The following is a 14,167-nucleotide window of genomic DNA, read 5'->3' as shown; positions in this document are numbered from 1 at the left end:
AAAATGCGAACGAATCGAGTTAGAGAAACCCAATTTTAGAGCTTACGTTACGTCTTCGTTCGCATTGACTTTCGTTTCGACTTTCGTTTAGATACCCCTTAGAGAAACCAAAATCAGCTGTTTTTCGTTTTGTATGCGAACGAAGACTAGAATTCGGATAGCAGAAATAGGCTGCTAGTCTTCGTTCGCATACAAAACGAAAAACAGCTGATTTTGGTTTCTCTAAGGGGTATCTAAACGAAAATCGAAACGAAAGTCAATGCGAACGAAGACGTAACGTAAGCTCTAAATTTGGGTTTCTCTAACTCGATTCGTTCGCATTTTGACGAACTGAAATGTCAAAACCACTCACTTGGTAAAGACCTTTCGTTTTGTGGAAAAAGGCATTTATAAATAGGAAAAAGTTAATAATTAATAAATTGATTAAAGCTTTTATTATAAATATGTGATAAAAGTTAATTATATCGATCTATTTTTTCTTTATAACCGCCATAGAGACCGTTTAAGGGAAATTCTAACACGAGCAAACACATACATTTCGAATGAAACACTCATTAAAAGGACAACTGAACTGTAATTATTGTAGAAATATGGAAATACAAATTCTTATCTCTCTACGCGGGCTAATTTGTTAAAAAAATTATTGAGCTAAACCAAATATCAAAAGCGGGAAATGTTTGCCAAATGAACGGCGATGCCAGATTGAATTTTATGGAAAATCATTTTTAAAATGTATGGACCTTTTTCAGGAAATTGGAATAATGCAGATCTGGTAATGCTAGCATTTGACAGTAACGTAAGCCATGCGAACGAACGAAAGGAAGTTAGAGAAACCCAATTCTAGACGAAAGTGAGTGACTGCCGTTCGTTCGCAATTGTTTTCGTTCGGATATCAGAAATAGGCTGCAAATTGCTTGTAGGGATTCTGCCTTTGAAAGATAGAAACGATTTAAAACAGATGATATATATGAGTTATACAAATCTGCAAGAAAAACTGTGACGAAAAGCAATGTTTGTGCCAAATCAAATTATTATGGTAACAAGTTCAGAAACGCTCTGGACAGCAAATCAAAATGGAAATAAAAAAATATTGGAATTGGTAGGAAAAATCACAATATTAGCAGTACTGTAAATATTAATAATAAATGATGATTTTGCTCGAATTAACACTGCGCAGCCACTGACTGGCATATATGCTGGGATGAGTATATTTATTTATTTATTTATATATTGTTACGAATTTGATAATTATAGATATAAGTTTATTTAAATTAGTTTCCGTTAATTTAAAAATTCAAATTGTAACGATAAAATTTCGCTATCACTTGTTGGAATCATCTATTCATTTTCTAGTATTTTCCTGAATTTCGTTTATGTTCTTTTGTTTGCTTACCGAAATGTTAGTTCTTACTCTCTCATAGAATAGCAACCCCTTTGCTTTGTTATTCTGCATTCTCATTTCATTATTGTCTATTGTCATTATTGTTGTTGTTGTAGTAATGCGAGCATATATCTATGTGAGTGTGTATGTGTTTGGCAGCCACCAGATGAACATCCCCAATAAACACAGGATGAGCGTTTTTCAAATGCAACAACTTTTCAGTTTGAGGGTAAGTATAATTTTCAACATAAATTCAACTTGACTTGAAATAGCTCATCTTCAATACATCTTCAAATTGTTTGCGAATTACTTCCAATGTGCCAAAATGTTGACGAAATCTTTGTAAAGGTGTTGAAGATAATATGAGAAAACTTTGACAAAACACTACCCTAAAATGCAACGAAAAAACCATGTGGTTTTCAATACTTATTTGTGCAACGAAGTTCGTGGTCAATTGCAAGAAATAAAAAAAATGGAAAATTTAAGCAAATAACCAAATAGTTTATAAAAATAGGTAAGTGAAAAAAAAAACAAAATGAAATAAAACTTTAAGGAAGTCACTAAAGGTATATCTCTTTGCAGAAAACTAAAATTATGGATTCTACGTTATTGAAAACATTAAAAAGCTGACCAATGAAAAAATGGGGGACAATAACCTGGAACTGCTTCAAATAGTTTATAATAATTGGTACGTCAATATGAAAAATTAAATCAACACTTTAGAGAAGTCACTAAATTTAAATCTCTTTAGGCCGGTACTATGTTCATTCTTGCGAAAAATTTTTATGGAAACCATTATTTCGCACATAGAAAGCGGCGTTTTTTTAGGTAGCTTGGAGCGCTATTTTACAGGAGCGATATTGGATTAAGTTGGTGGTTGTTGCTTGTTTTTACAAAATAACATTTTATTTTTCCTTGGGCAATTGATCTGCTATTCCTTTGATCCTTTGTATAGTTTCGGAACAAAAATATGGTCCGTGTTTGATTTATAAACCCGCACAAATAGTTTTTAATAAATAAATTATTTCTTAATTCACATTGCAAATGGCGCCGTGCTATAAACGTCAGTTTTTCAACACGAAAAAACAAAGTATCACAAATGGAAAAAATTTCGCAAATTTTTCGCATTTTTTGGTTTTGTATGGAGTTTCAACGCGAAAACCGAACAGAGTACCGGCCTTTTGCAGAAAACTAAAATCTTTGGATGCTACATTCTTGCAAACAATAAGAAGCTGACCAATGAACAATGAGTGGCTTATTGACAAGAAAAAGTTTCCAGAAACATTACAAGTGCAACCAATTAAAATTGTTAAAAACAACAAATTGTTGAAATCAACAACTTCTGGATGAAAATGTGCATCACATCGTCAGTTTAATTCATATGCTATTATCAGTTTAAAATGGATATTTTGTGAATTCCTTCTGCTGGAAATCAATTCTAACACACGGTCCAGTACGTTCCTAATTTCAAATTGCCCGCATGTTAATAAATTTTAATGCTGTTTTATGACACCAAAAGGAAGGAAATCGAATTATCAATGCAAAAGTGTTTACTAATAATGTTTAAGATATTTAAAGTTTTGTTGTTTGTTTTTATTTGTTGATATGTTTAATAAGATTATTATTTATCAATTGGTATTGTAGTGTATTATGTAGAGTAGTGTATTATTATATATTTTATTTTGATGAAAATGAATAAATTATACAAAATTCATAGAATTTTGGCTTTGACTTTCAATTTGAAGTGGGGATATCATTCATACAAATTCAGGTTGAAAAGTATTTGCAAAGATGTTAATTTTGAATTTGACTCGCATCGAAAATTGTTTGACAAATTATTGAGTAGCGATGCATTTCAATTTGAGGATAACACTTGAGATATTATTGCTAATTTGTTGAATTTCACTGTTGAGGGTAATGTCTGTTTTTTGTTGAGAACGCGATTTTCTCAACAATTTCTCAACTTGAATATTACCCTAATCCTTTGAAAAAATGTTTGAAAAATTGTTGAAATTTAGCATTTTTCAAACGTTTGTGTTTATTGGGTCTTAATGGTCGTAGATCCTTCTAGCATTGTCTAAAAATGTTCTGGCGTTGCCAGAATATTGTAGTGCTACCAGAATGTTCTCGTATTGCCACACCGTCATATATAAAAGCGCTCGCATGCTGCTAACGAGTCAGTCTTAATTAAAGCGTCAAACGAATAACTTCAGTGTGAACGAATTGTAAAGTGTGAAGTCATAGTAAATAAATTGTAGATTGTCGTTATTTAAAAGAACTGTGTTTTAATTGTCGGGTAATTAAAAACGCCTAAATATAAAAACGTAACAATTGGTGTCGGAAGTGAAATAACGAAAAAAAATCTACAATGAAGTTAATGAGCTTCGTGTGGAAGACTTAAAAAAGGAATTGAGCAAACTGGAGCTGCCGACAACAGGCAATAAGGCCCAGCTTCAAAAGCGTCTACTGGAAGAGTTTGAACCAGGATACACCTATTTTAAGGTAGAATTATAAGCCAGCTGATTTAATTTTTTTTAATTTTGACAGACACCTTCTGTCAGAAGTTCTACATCTATACACACACACACATACATATATATAAAAGCAACATGAAGTAATTTCTTTTGAATCTTGTTGGTGGTGCCTTTCTTAAATGTTTTTATTTTACAATTAAAAATTAATTAAAAAGAATTGAAAGAAGTAAAAAGAAAAAATGCGTAAGTGCTGCCTTTGTCGTAAGGCAGATGATGGATTGTGTGGTCCCTTTTTCAAAGTTCCATCAGATGAACAAAAACGATTGGATTGGAGTCAATCGTGCGGCACTCCACTGAAGGCTTCCCAATATATCTGCAAAGAACATTTTTTAGCTGCTGGTGGACCAATGGACCAGGTTTCTAAAGGCTACCTCAAAAAACCTTCTCCAGTTTTCTTAAGCAGTATCCAAGAACTTGAGAAAGTTTTTTGCACTATGAATGGCAAGAGCATAGACCATAACAGGCATATACAAAAAACTATTGGAAAGAAGTAATAGTGTTGACTTACCCGAGCATGTGAAAAAATTCTTTTTCAAATGTCGCTTACATTTTAGAGTAAGGCATATGAACAAGCGTCTCAAAGAACAAAAGATATGGAATAATAAAAAATTACAAAAAGTTATATTATAAAAAGCAAAATGTTGCTTTTAATTAGTTGACCTTTAAACTTTTATTATAAATATTATTCTAACGTATAACGTATAAACTTTAAACCAATACAATTTTGTAAAAATATCCCAAAAAACAATAAATATATACAAATAACAATTTTGAATCATCGACTTTAATTTATTTTCATTGGCAATGGGCGGATCACGATACTTCATTTCTATATCACATTATTTCATTTCATTTACAGAGTTTTGTCAAAATTTTACTTCTACAGAAAACTTTATTTCTATAGAAAACTTTGCCAAAAAATTTTAAGTTGTTTGTTTTAATCAATTCACATTCTATCGAAAAGGTCAGTATTAAGTTCAAGTTTAGCCGCTAAAATCACCCCTTTTTTCACGATTACAATATGTTCTATATTATTACAATATGTTCTACAAATAATTGCGTTAACCAGAAGTTTTCACAGTTCTTGGACAGATACTTTCGTTTCGTTAAATTTCAATAATCGACAAGGATGATTGCGAATCTTATCGTCAGTTTGTTTCGAGTTTCATCTATTTCTTGTTACACAGTTTTCATATTTAATTAAATTTCAATTTTGTAGCGTTGACATATGAATGGAAGCCACAATCTCCGTTGTTTTATTATGAACCGAATTTGAATATAGATGGTACTGTTTGTTGTGTGAAAGTGAAACCTCTACGCTTTTCTATTAGTTTAGATTCTTTTGCGGCTTTTCGTTGATCAGCTGTGATAGTGAGTAGAGCGTACCAGGCTTGATCTTGAGTGGACAATGCTAAAAAGGAAAAGAAAAATTTGGATATCCGAAGGATGTGAACTATATACAAATGCATACCAGTTATAACATTCTTGAATTTTACAAATTCATCTATAGCATTTTCGTCTTCTTCATCGTCAATAGGAGTTGTAAAACCTTCCAAAGCAGTTTCATTTAATCGTCAATCGAATCCTCTTCATCTTCATCATCCTCATCGTCATCATCTTTGATTTCAGCCTTCATCTCAATACCCGCCTCAGCTGCTTTCGCTTTACTGAATTCGTCCACTTGTTCCAAGTAGTAGGGAGCAAACTCATCGATTCCATCCTCGTCGCTGGATAATGCCTCTGTTTTTAGGAAATCAATAATAAGAGCAATGCTTTTTTTTACACGACTTATTATTACCTTAACAATCATCATTCTCTTCTTCCTCCTCTTTCTCTTGGGCGCGAGATTTATAGGCCCGAGTTAGTCCATCAAAAAGTAAAATTAAAGGTGGTATAATTTTACCAGAGACTTCGCTCAACACCTGGGGTTTGCTATCACCCAAGGATATGAGTGTACACAAACCAAAGACACATAATTTGCGGTCATTTATTCTATACAATACAAATTTGGAAAAAAATTAGACATTAATTATAAAAATTAAGTTTGCTACTTGCCCTTGGAAACAATCGGTATCGTGCATCCATTGTTTAATGAAATGTTAAGATATTGGCTCATTGTTTTGTTGAGACATTTTATCCAAAATTGACAACAACAATTGAGGACTATAGTACAAAGCGGCGATAACAACCTGAAGGAGTAAACAAATTGAAAGTTAGAATGAGCTGTTGATATAGGCTCACGTAATATACAAACCTGTAGGCACATGGTACGCAGTTCTGAAGATTGTACCTCTCTTGTTAACCGTCCCAGAGCTAATTCGACAAATGCGAGTATTACAGAACCAATTTGTCCTTAGCATTGTAGTATAATGACTTCTAGCAACAACACCAGGATTGCTAGTTAGCATCTAAAAAATATACATTCAAGTCTAAGTAAACAGAAATCCATTCACTACTAAAAGTCTATGGACTTACGGTTTTGCACATTTCGAACATAGCCAATAAACGCATGGACCGGATAGGAAAGCTGGAGTATTGATAGTAACATAATTATGTAAAGCCGGCATCATATCTACGAAATAGTCCATGCCTAAATTACTCATAAACTAAGGATGATCTTCCATGACTGTTAGTAAGGTCTCAATAGTGTTTCACAAACCCATAGCGGTATGGCTTTCTCATCACCTCCAATACGAAATCTGGAAATATGTAAACAAGAGTGTTGTCCATGTGCTGCATGTATTTCCACATAACGACCACATTGTAGAAAACCATCTCATCGCAAATCACCTTAAATGTTTTAACATCAGAATTAAAACAACGTTCAAACTTTATGGACAAATTGTTATCTGTACAGGTTGTTTACAAAAGTTAAGCCTTATTTATTTATTTGAAACACCAATACATACAAATGAATATGACAGATGGTGTACATCAAAGCGCACAGGGTTGCATGAAGAAAGTTGTTTTTGTTTTTTTAATTCTACCTTATAATCATTGTACCATGAGTTTGAACGGCGTAATATGGACATTGCGACGCATGAGTTTGATTATAAGGAAGACATTGATGAATCAATACTCGTCAATACAAGCAGTGTAGAAACTCCATCTGTGGCTTCGAGTGTTGTGGATTACACATCAATGCTCAATGTTTTGAGCAAAATGATGGAAGAAAACTCTAGAAAAATCATGGATGAGAATTCTAGAAAAATGGAAGAAAATTCCAGAAAAATGGAAGAAAATTCTAGAAAAATGGAAGAAAATTGCTGAAAGAAAATGCCCTACAAATGGAAGCAAGTTCTAGCAATTGGAAGAAAAATTCGACGAAAATTCTAGAATTCTCAACGAAAAATTACAACAAATTTCTGAAGGCATGGAGAAACGTGTGGACCATATAGAAAATCAAATTGTGGAATTGGATAAGAAAGTTCTTTCCGTGGATGAGAAAATTATGGTTCATGATGAGAAGTTTCTGCACATCGAGAAAAAAATGTCAGAGCTGGAAATTAAAGGTGGTCCAGTGCGCGTCATCGAGGGCTCAAAAATCAAAACTCCTGTTTTCGATGGCTCAACGTCATTTGATGTCTTCAAATTCCAATTCGAATTGGTTGCTTGTAGAAATTTGTGGAATGACGATGATAAAGCAATTGAACTTCTATTGGCATTAAAGGGCAATGCTGCTGATGTGATACAAAGCATTCCCGCTGCTTCTAGAAATAACTATAATGAAGTAATAGCGGCACTTCAACGCAAGTATGGTGGAGAGCACAAGCAGGACATCTTCAGAATGGAATTGAGAGGAAGAATCCAGAAATCGAATGAAACCCTACAAGATTTCGCAACAGAAGTTGAGCGGCTAGTGCTTTTGACATACCCAGGTGAGAGTCATCCTCTTGTGGACCGCATCAAGATTGAAACCTTCGTCAATGGAATTCGAGACCCAGATATAAAATGTGCAACATATGCGTCACAAAAGGCTACATTCGCTGAAACAGTAACATTCGCACTTGCACAGGAGACTGCGAGATTGCTAGCGCGGCCTCAAATTCACAAGGTACGTAAAGTAGAGACAGAGTGTGACGAATCAAAGTCCGTTATTGAGTCGATGAAAGAGGCCATGAAGCAGGCAATGCAAGAAATGAAGCAAGAGGCAAATAAATCCCGGATCAAATGCTATAACTGTGATAAGCCGGGACATCTAGCTCGAGAATGCAAAGCACGACGCAAACGGTCAAGATCCACATCACCATCTCCATTAAACAATAGCCATAAGAAGGTGACCCCACAGTCAAGTGAGTCACCTTTAAACTAAATCGAGCTAGTTCAGCGGGGCAAGAGCTGGCTCCCACAGACGATGGCCCCACCATCTCCATAGCAATAGTTCAACAGAAAAATAACAATTTAACTATTGCGGGTGTTATTAATGGCGACAAGCGTACTTTGACGTTGGATACTGGTGCATCAAAGTCTATCATTAGATCTGATTTAGTAAAAGGAAAAGTTACACCACTGATTGGAGTCAAGCTACGAACGGCTACAGGCGAACCCGCAACCGTATATGGAAAGGTCGCCGTAAAATTAACTATTGCTAACAAATCCGTTACTTATGATTTCATTGTGGCCGATATAGTAGACAAAGTTATAATTGGAGCGGATTTCATGATTGCATTTGGTCTCAATCTGGATATGAAGCGTCGTGTAATGACATGGTGCGATGCCGAAATAACGGTAAACGTGGGCTATAGTGAGAATACACCTGTCAGACGTTTGACAACGAGCCAGTCAGAGTCTATACCACCGAATGCCGAAGCAATTATATGGGTTTCTATGAATGGAGATTGTGAAGTCGGCCAATTGTGGGTTGTTGAACCAGAAGAAAACAAAAGCAACAACATCTTGATAGCAAATGCCCTGGTAACAACGAACGAAGAGAGACTAATACCAGTTCGTGTCTTGAACTTGTCTGACAATCATGAGCAAATTGTAAAATTTTCTGACATTGGAAAATGTACACCAGCCGAGGCAATAGTCAATTTGGAAGGCAACTCATCAAAGACATATGGAACAGTGAGAAAACATCTAGAAGGGTATTTCGAGGCTTGGACACGTCATCTATCGCCGTCAGAGAGAAATAAAGCCAAGCAGTTGTTGTGGAAAAACGCCTCTGCTTTTGCTTCTGAAAAGGGAAATCAAGGAAGAACATCTGTAGTGAAACATGAAATTAAAACCGCAGAAGAAAGGCCTATAAAACAGGCACCACGAAGTGTTCCCCTGGCAAAAAGAGACGAAGTTCAAAAGCTCATAAAGGAAATGGCGGAGAGTGGAGTGATCGAGCCATCATCAAGTCCTTGGTGTTCCCCAGTTGTGCTGGTCAAAAAGAAAGATGGAAGTACCCGATTCTGCGTGGACTACAGAAAACTGAATGATGTCACCAAAAAGGACAGTTATCCGCTTCCACGCATTGATGACACGTTGGACACACTAGCCGGAACAACATGGTTTTCTACGCTTGATTTGCAGAGTGGATATTGGCAAGTAGAGATCGCCGAGAAAGACAAGGAAAAGACGGCTTTTGGCGTTAATGGCGGTCTCTGGCAATTCAATGTAATGCCGTTCGGGCTCTGCAACGCTCCGGCTACCTTCGAAAGATTGATGGAGCGGGTACTGAAGGGGTTGCACTGGAAGTCGTGCTTGATATACTTGGACGACATCATAGTGATGGGCAAAACATTTGACGAGCACCTGAAGAACTTGAAAGACGTTATCCAGCAATTGTCAGCCGCTGGTCTACGCCTTAACGCAAAGAAATGCTCCCTTTTCCATCGGGAAGTTAAATACCTGGGTCATCGTGTGACTGCAGGGGGCATATCCACCGATGAAGACAAAATCCAAGCTGTCAGAGATTGGCCACGACTTCGAAATCTCCACGAATTAAGAAGTTTCCTTGGGTTATGTACATATTACCGACGATTCGTCCCAAACATCGCCGCTAGTCTCCATAAATTGACGCAAAAAGGTCAGAAGTTCCAGTGGAGCAACGAACAGGAGGATTCATTCCAACATTTAAAAGAACTTTTATGTTCAGCTCCTGTTCTAGCGTATCCTATTCCGGGCGAAAAATTTGTTTTGGATACAGATGTTAGTGCGCATGGTATTGGAGGTGTGCTATCCCAACAGATAGACGGCAAGGAGAAGGTCATCGGATATTTCAGCCGAACGTTGTCCAAGCCCGAAAAGAACTACTGTGTAACGCGACGAGAGCTGCTAGCCATCATAGAGAGTGTAAAACATTATCATAAATATTTGTATGGACAACACTTCTTGCTCAGGACTGATCACTCTGCTCTACGATGGTTGCTTCAATTCAAGAATCCGGAAGCTCAACTGGCACGTTGGATCGAGAGGCTCCAAAGCTATGATTTCAGTATCGAGCATAGAAAAGGTGGAAAACACGGTAACGCTGACGCTTTGTCACGTCGACCTTGCAGTATAGAATGCAAGCACTGCTCGAAAGCTGAACATAAGGAGGAGATTGTTGATATTCGGCTGTTACACATCGAATCTGGAGTGGACTGGCCAACAGAACAGGGTAAAGATCCCATTTTGAACAAAATTATTTCGGCAAAGGAAGAGAACGAGAAGCCCAGTAAGAAAGACATCGCAGCCGAAAGTCCACTTATGAAATCATACTGGGCTCAATGGGATGGGATAGTTTAGTTCTAGTCAATGGATCCCTGCAACGTAAATGGGAAAGCGAAGATGGCAAGAGCAGCCGAAATTTGATCATCGTTCCAGATTCCAAAATAAGAGACGTTTTGGCGGAGTTCCACAATGGTCCCAGTGGAGGTCATCTGGGAATAACAAAAACCGCCGAGAAAGTGAAGCAACGACTCTACTGGGTTGGATGCCAGAAATCAATTGCTGAATGGGTAGCCAATTGCGAGAAGTGCATGAAGGCGAAAGGTCCAACAAGGAAAAGTCGAGGTCCTATGCAAGAATATAGACCTGGAGCCCCGTTTGAAAGAATAGCAATGGACGTGGCAGGCCCTTTCCCAGTAAGTGATTCTGGAAACCGTTATGTCCTTGTGGTCATGGATTACTTCAGCAAATGGCCGGAGGTGTATGCAATTCCAAACCAAGAGGCAAAAACGATTGTGGATGTGGTCAACAAAAACTGGATATGTCGCTACGGTGTGCCGTCCGAGATTCACTCAGACCAGGGAAGAAATTTTGAATCGGCCATATTCAAAGAGATGTGTGAATCTCTTGGTATCAAGAAAACGAGGACTACGCCATTACATCCACAATCCGATGGCATGGTAGAAAGGTTTAATCGCACCCTGGAGGAACATCTTCGAAAAATGGTGGACAACGGCCAGAAGGACTGGGACGAGCATATACCAAATTTTTGCTGTCCTATAGATCTGCCATTCATGATTCCACCTCTCGAACACCGGCCAATGTTCTATTCGGAACTGAGTTGAAGTTGCCTGGAGATCTGATATTCGGCGCTAAACCTAATGAGCTCGCCATGGAAGAAAACAGAAACGACATCCCAAACACTTTCGGTGAAGTTCACGAATCAGTGCGCAACAAAATAAAAATGGTCAGCAACAGAATGAAGGCGAGATACGATCGTGCTGTAAATACTGAGGGCTTCCAGGAAGAAGAATTGGTTCTGCTATTTAACCCGCAACGAAAGAAAGGATTGTGTCCTAAACTGCAAACACAGTGGGAAGGCCCATACAAAGTCATCAAGAAGATCAATGATGTTGTATACCGGATTCAGAAGGACGACAGCCCTCGATCAAAGATGAAAGTTGTACATCTGGAACGATTGGCTCCTTACGGAACAGGTTCTGTGCCTGTTCGGGACGAACAGGCTTAAGCGGGAGGCAGTGTTACGAATTTGATAATTATAGATATAAGTTTATTTAAATTAGTTTCCGTTAATTTAAAAATTCAAATTGTAACGATAAAATTTCGCTATCACTTGTTGGAATCATCTATTCATTTCCTAGTATTTTCCTGAATTTCGTTTATGTTCTTTTGTTTGCTTACCGAAATGTTAGTTCTTACTCTCTCATAGAATAGCAACCCCTTTGCTTTGTTATTCTGCATTCTCATTTCATTATTGTCTATTGTCATTATTGTTGTTGTTGTAGTAATGCGAGCATATATCTATGTGAGTGTGTATGTGTTTGGCAGCCACCAGATGAACATCTTAATGGTCGTAGATCCTTCTAGCATTGTCTAAGAATGTTCTGGCGTTGCCAGAATATTGTAGTGCTACCAGAATGTTCTCGTATTGCCACACCGTCATATATAAAAGCGCTCGCATGCTGCTAACGAGTCAGTCTTAATTAAAGCGTCAAACGAATAACTTCAGTGTGAACGAATTGTAAAGTGTGAAGTCATAGTAAATAAATTGTAGATTGTCGTTATTTAAAAGAACTGTGTTTTAATTGTCGGGTAATTAAAAACGCCTAAATATAAAAACGTAACAATATTTACAATCATAATGAATTATGAAAATAAACAGGTAATATAGGTGCTAACAACATAGGTTTTCGACCTGTGGGATGAGTATAGCGCCACCAGATTATAGTTTTTCCTTCCATTGTGTCGATTCGTACGATGTATTGAAGAGTTTCCAAGCAATTAAATCAAATGCAACTGGTACTGATGAAATTAGTCCAAAATTCATAAAACTCTTATTGCCGAAGCTTCTGTCTTATTTTACACATATTTTCAATACTTGTCTAACCAAATCCACGTTTCCTAAATTTTGGAAAATCGCAAAAATGATTCCAATTCTAAAATCTAATAACGATTATCGACCAATTGCCATCCTACCTTTCCTATCAAAAGTTTTGGAACGTATAATGAACCAGCCGATATCTCAATATTTGGTAGATCATAATTTATTAAGCGAATATCAATCTGGATTTAGGAAGAGAAGAAATTGCATCACAGCTCTTACCGAAGTTGTTGAAAACATACGGGAACGGCTCGATGACAACATGATAACGTATTTAGTGCTTCTTGACCACAGCAGGGCATTTGATACGGTAAATCACAACATATTGCTATCTAAACTTCACCATTTTTTCTACTTTTCCAAAACTGCTTGTAATTTCATCTCTTCATATCTAAGATCCCGCTCACAAATCGTAGTTATAAACAATATGAATTCGAATTCTAAGGACATATGGACATATGTTCCTCAAGGATCCATCCTTGGACCAACCCTTTTTAGCATGTACATCAATGATTTGGCTGATGTCCCACTTACTTGTAACATACACATGTATGCAGACGATGTACAAGTATACTCCAGTATGAGGTTGTCTGATATCGATACATGCATACAAAGAACAGAATCCAAAATTGGGCCCAACATAATGGATTGCAACTAAATTCATCAAAAACAAAATATCTTGCCATATCCAGAAATAAAACTATTGGAAACAGTGTGATCCGTAACAGACTCTACATTGACAAAACTGCAATTGAATATGTTGAGCCCCATATGAATCTTGGTATACTATTTAATTCGAAACTATCATGGACAGATCATATAACATGTGCCGTTGGTAAACTTCATGGAATGCTGCGTAATTTATGGGCTGTTCGGACAAATACGCCAATATCAATTCGCATTCTATTGGCTAAATCGTACTTGATACCAAGTCTATTGTATGGTTGTGAATTATTTGCAAGCTGCGACTACTCAGATTCACATGAATTAAAAGTAGCATACAACGATATTGCACGATATGTTTTCAACAAAGGTCGCCGAGACCGTTACGTTACGTTCGATAACCTTTTGAAAGTGAAATGCTTGACACAACTACATAAAATAATTTACAGTAAAGAACCTCACCACTTTTACAACTGTATTCGTTCCAATAAATAAATCATCCCTGATGAGGCTCGAAATAATCCCAGCGAAACGTTGGATGGAAATAATGGAATGATTCAATTCTTGCTTAATTCGCATTTTAAAGTGACTTTGAAAGCCCATTAAAAAACAAAAGCTAATAATTAAGGGAAAAGGTCGATAAACTAAATAAACTGAAAATAATACATATTGTTTTTAATTAAAAATTTTAATTTTTACATATTTTACACACTTTTTTATTATATTATGTTAATATGTTTTAATATAATTTATAATTTTTATTTTGTTTGCTACATATAACATTTGAAATATGATAAGCTGGTACTTTCAATTATAAGATTTAAGATC

General features: G+C 36.5%; 1 pseudogene; it reads right to left on the bottom strand.

Annotated features, from left to right (window-relative positions):
* Positions 1 to 4,534: 4,534 nt before the first annotated feature.
* On the bottom strand, positions 4,535 to 12,622 carry LOC142239785 (importin-7-like; annotated as a pseudogene).
* Positions 12,623 to 14,167: the final 1,545 nt, after the last annotated feature.

Source organism: Haematobia irritans, chromosome 5, assembly GCF_050003625.1.
Source record: "Haematobia irritans isolate KBUSLIRL chromosome 5, ASM5000362v1, whole genome shotgun sequence".
In the NCBI taxonomy this organism is placed as follows: Eukaryota; Metazoa; Arthropoda; class Insecta; order Diptera; family Muscidae; genus Haematobia; species Haematobia irritans.
Note: the sequence above shows the minus strand (reverse complement) of the source record. Positions and strands in the feature narration are given on the sequence as shown.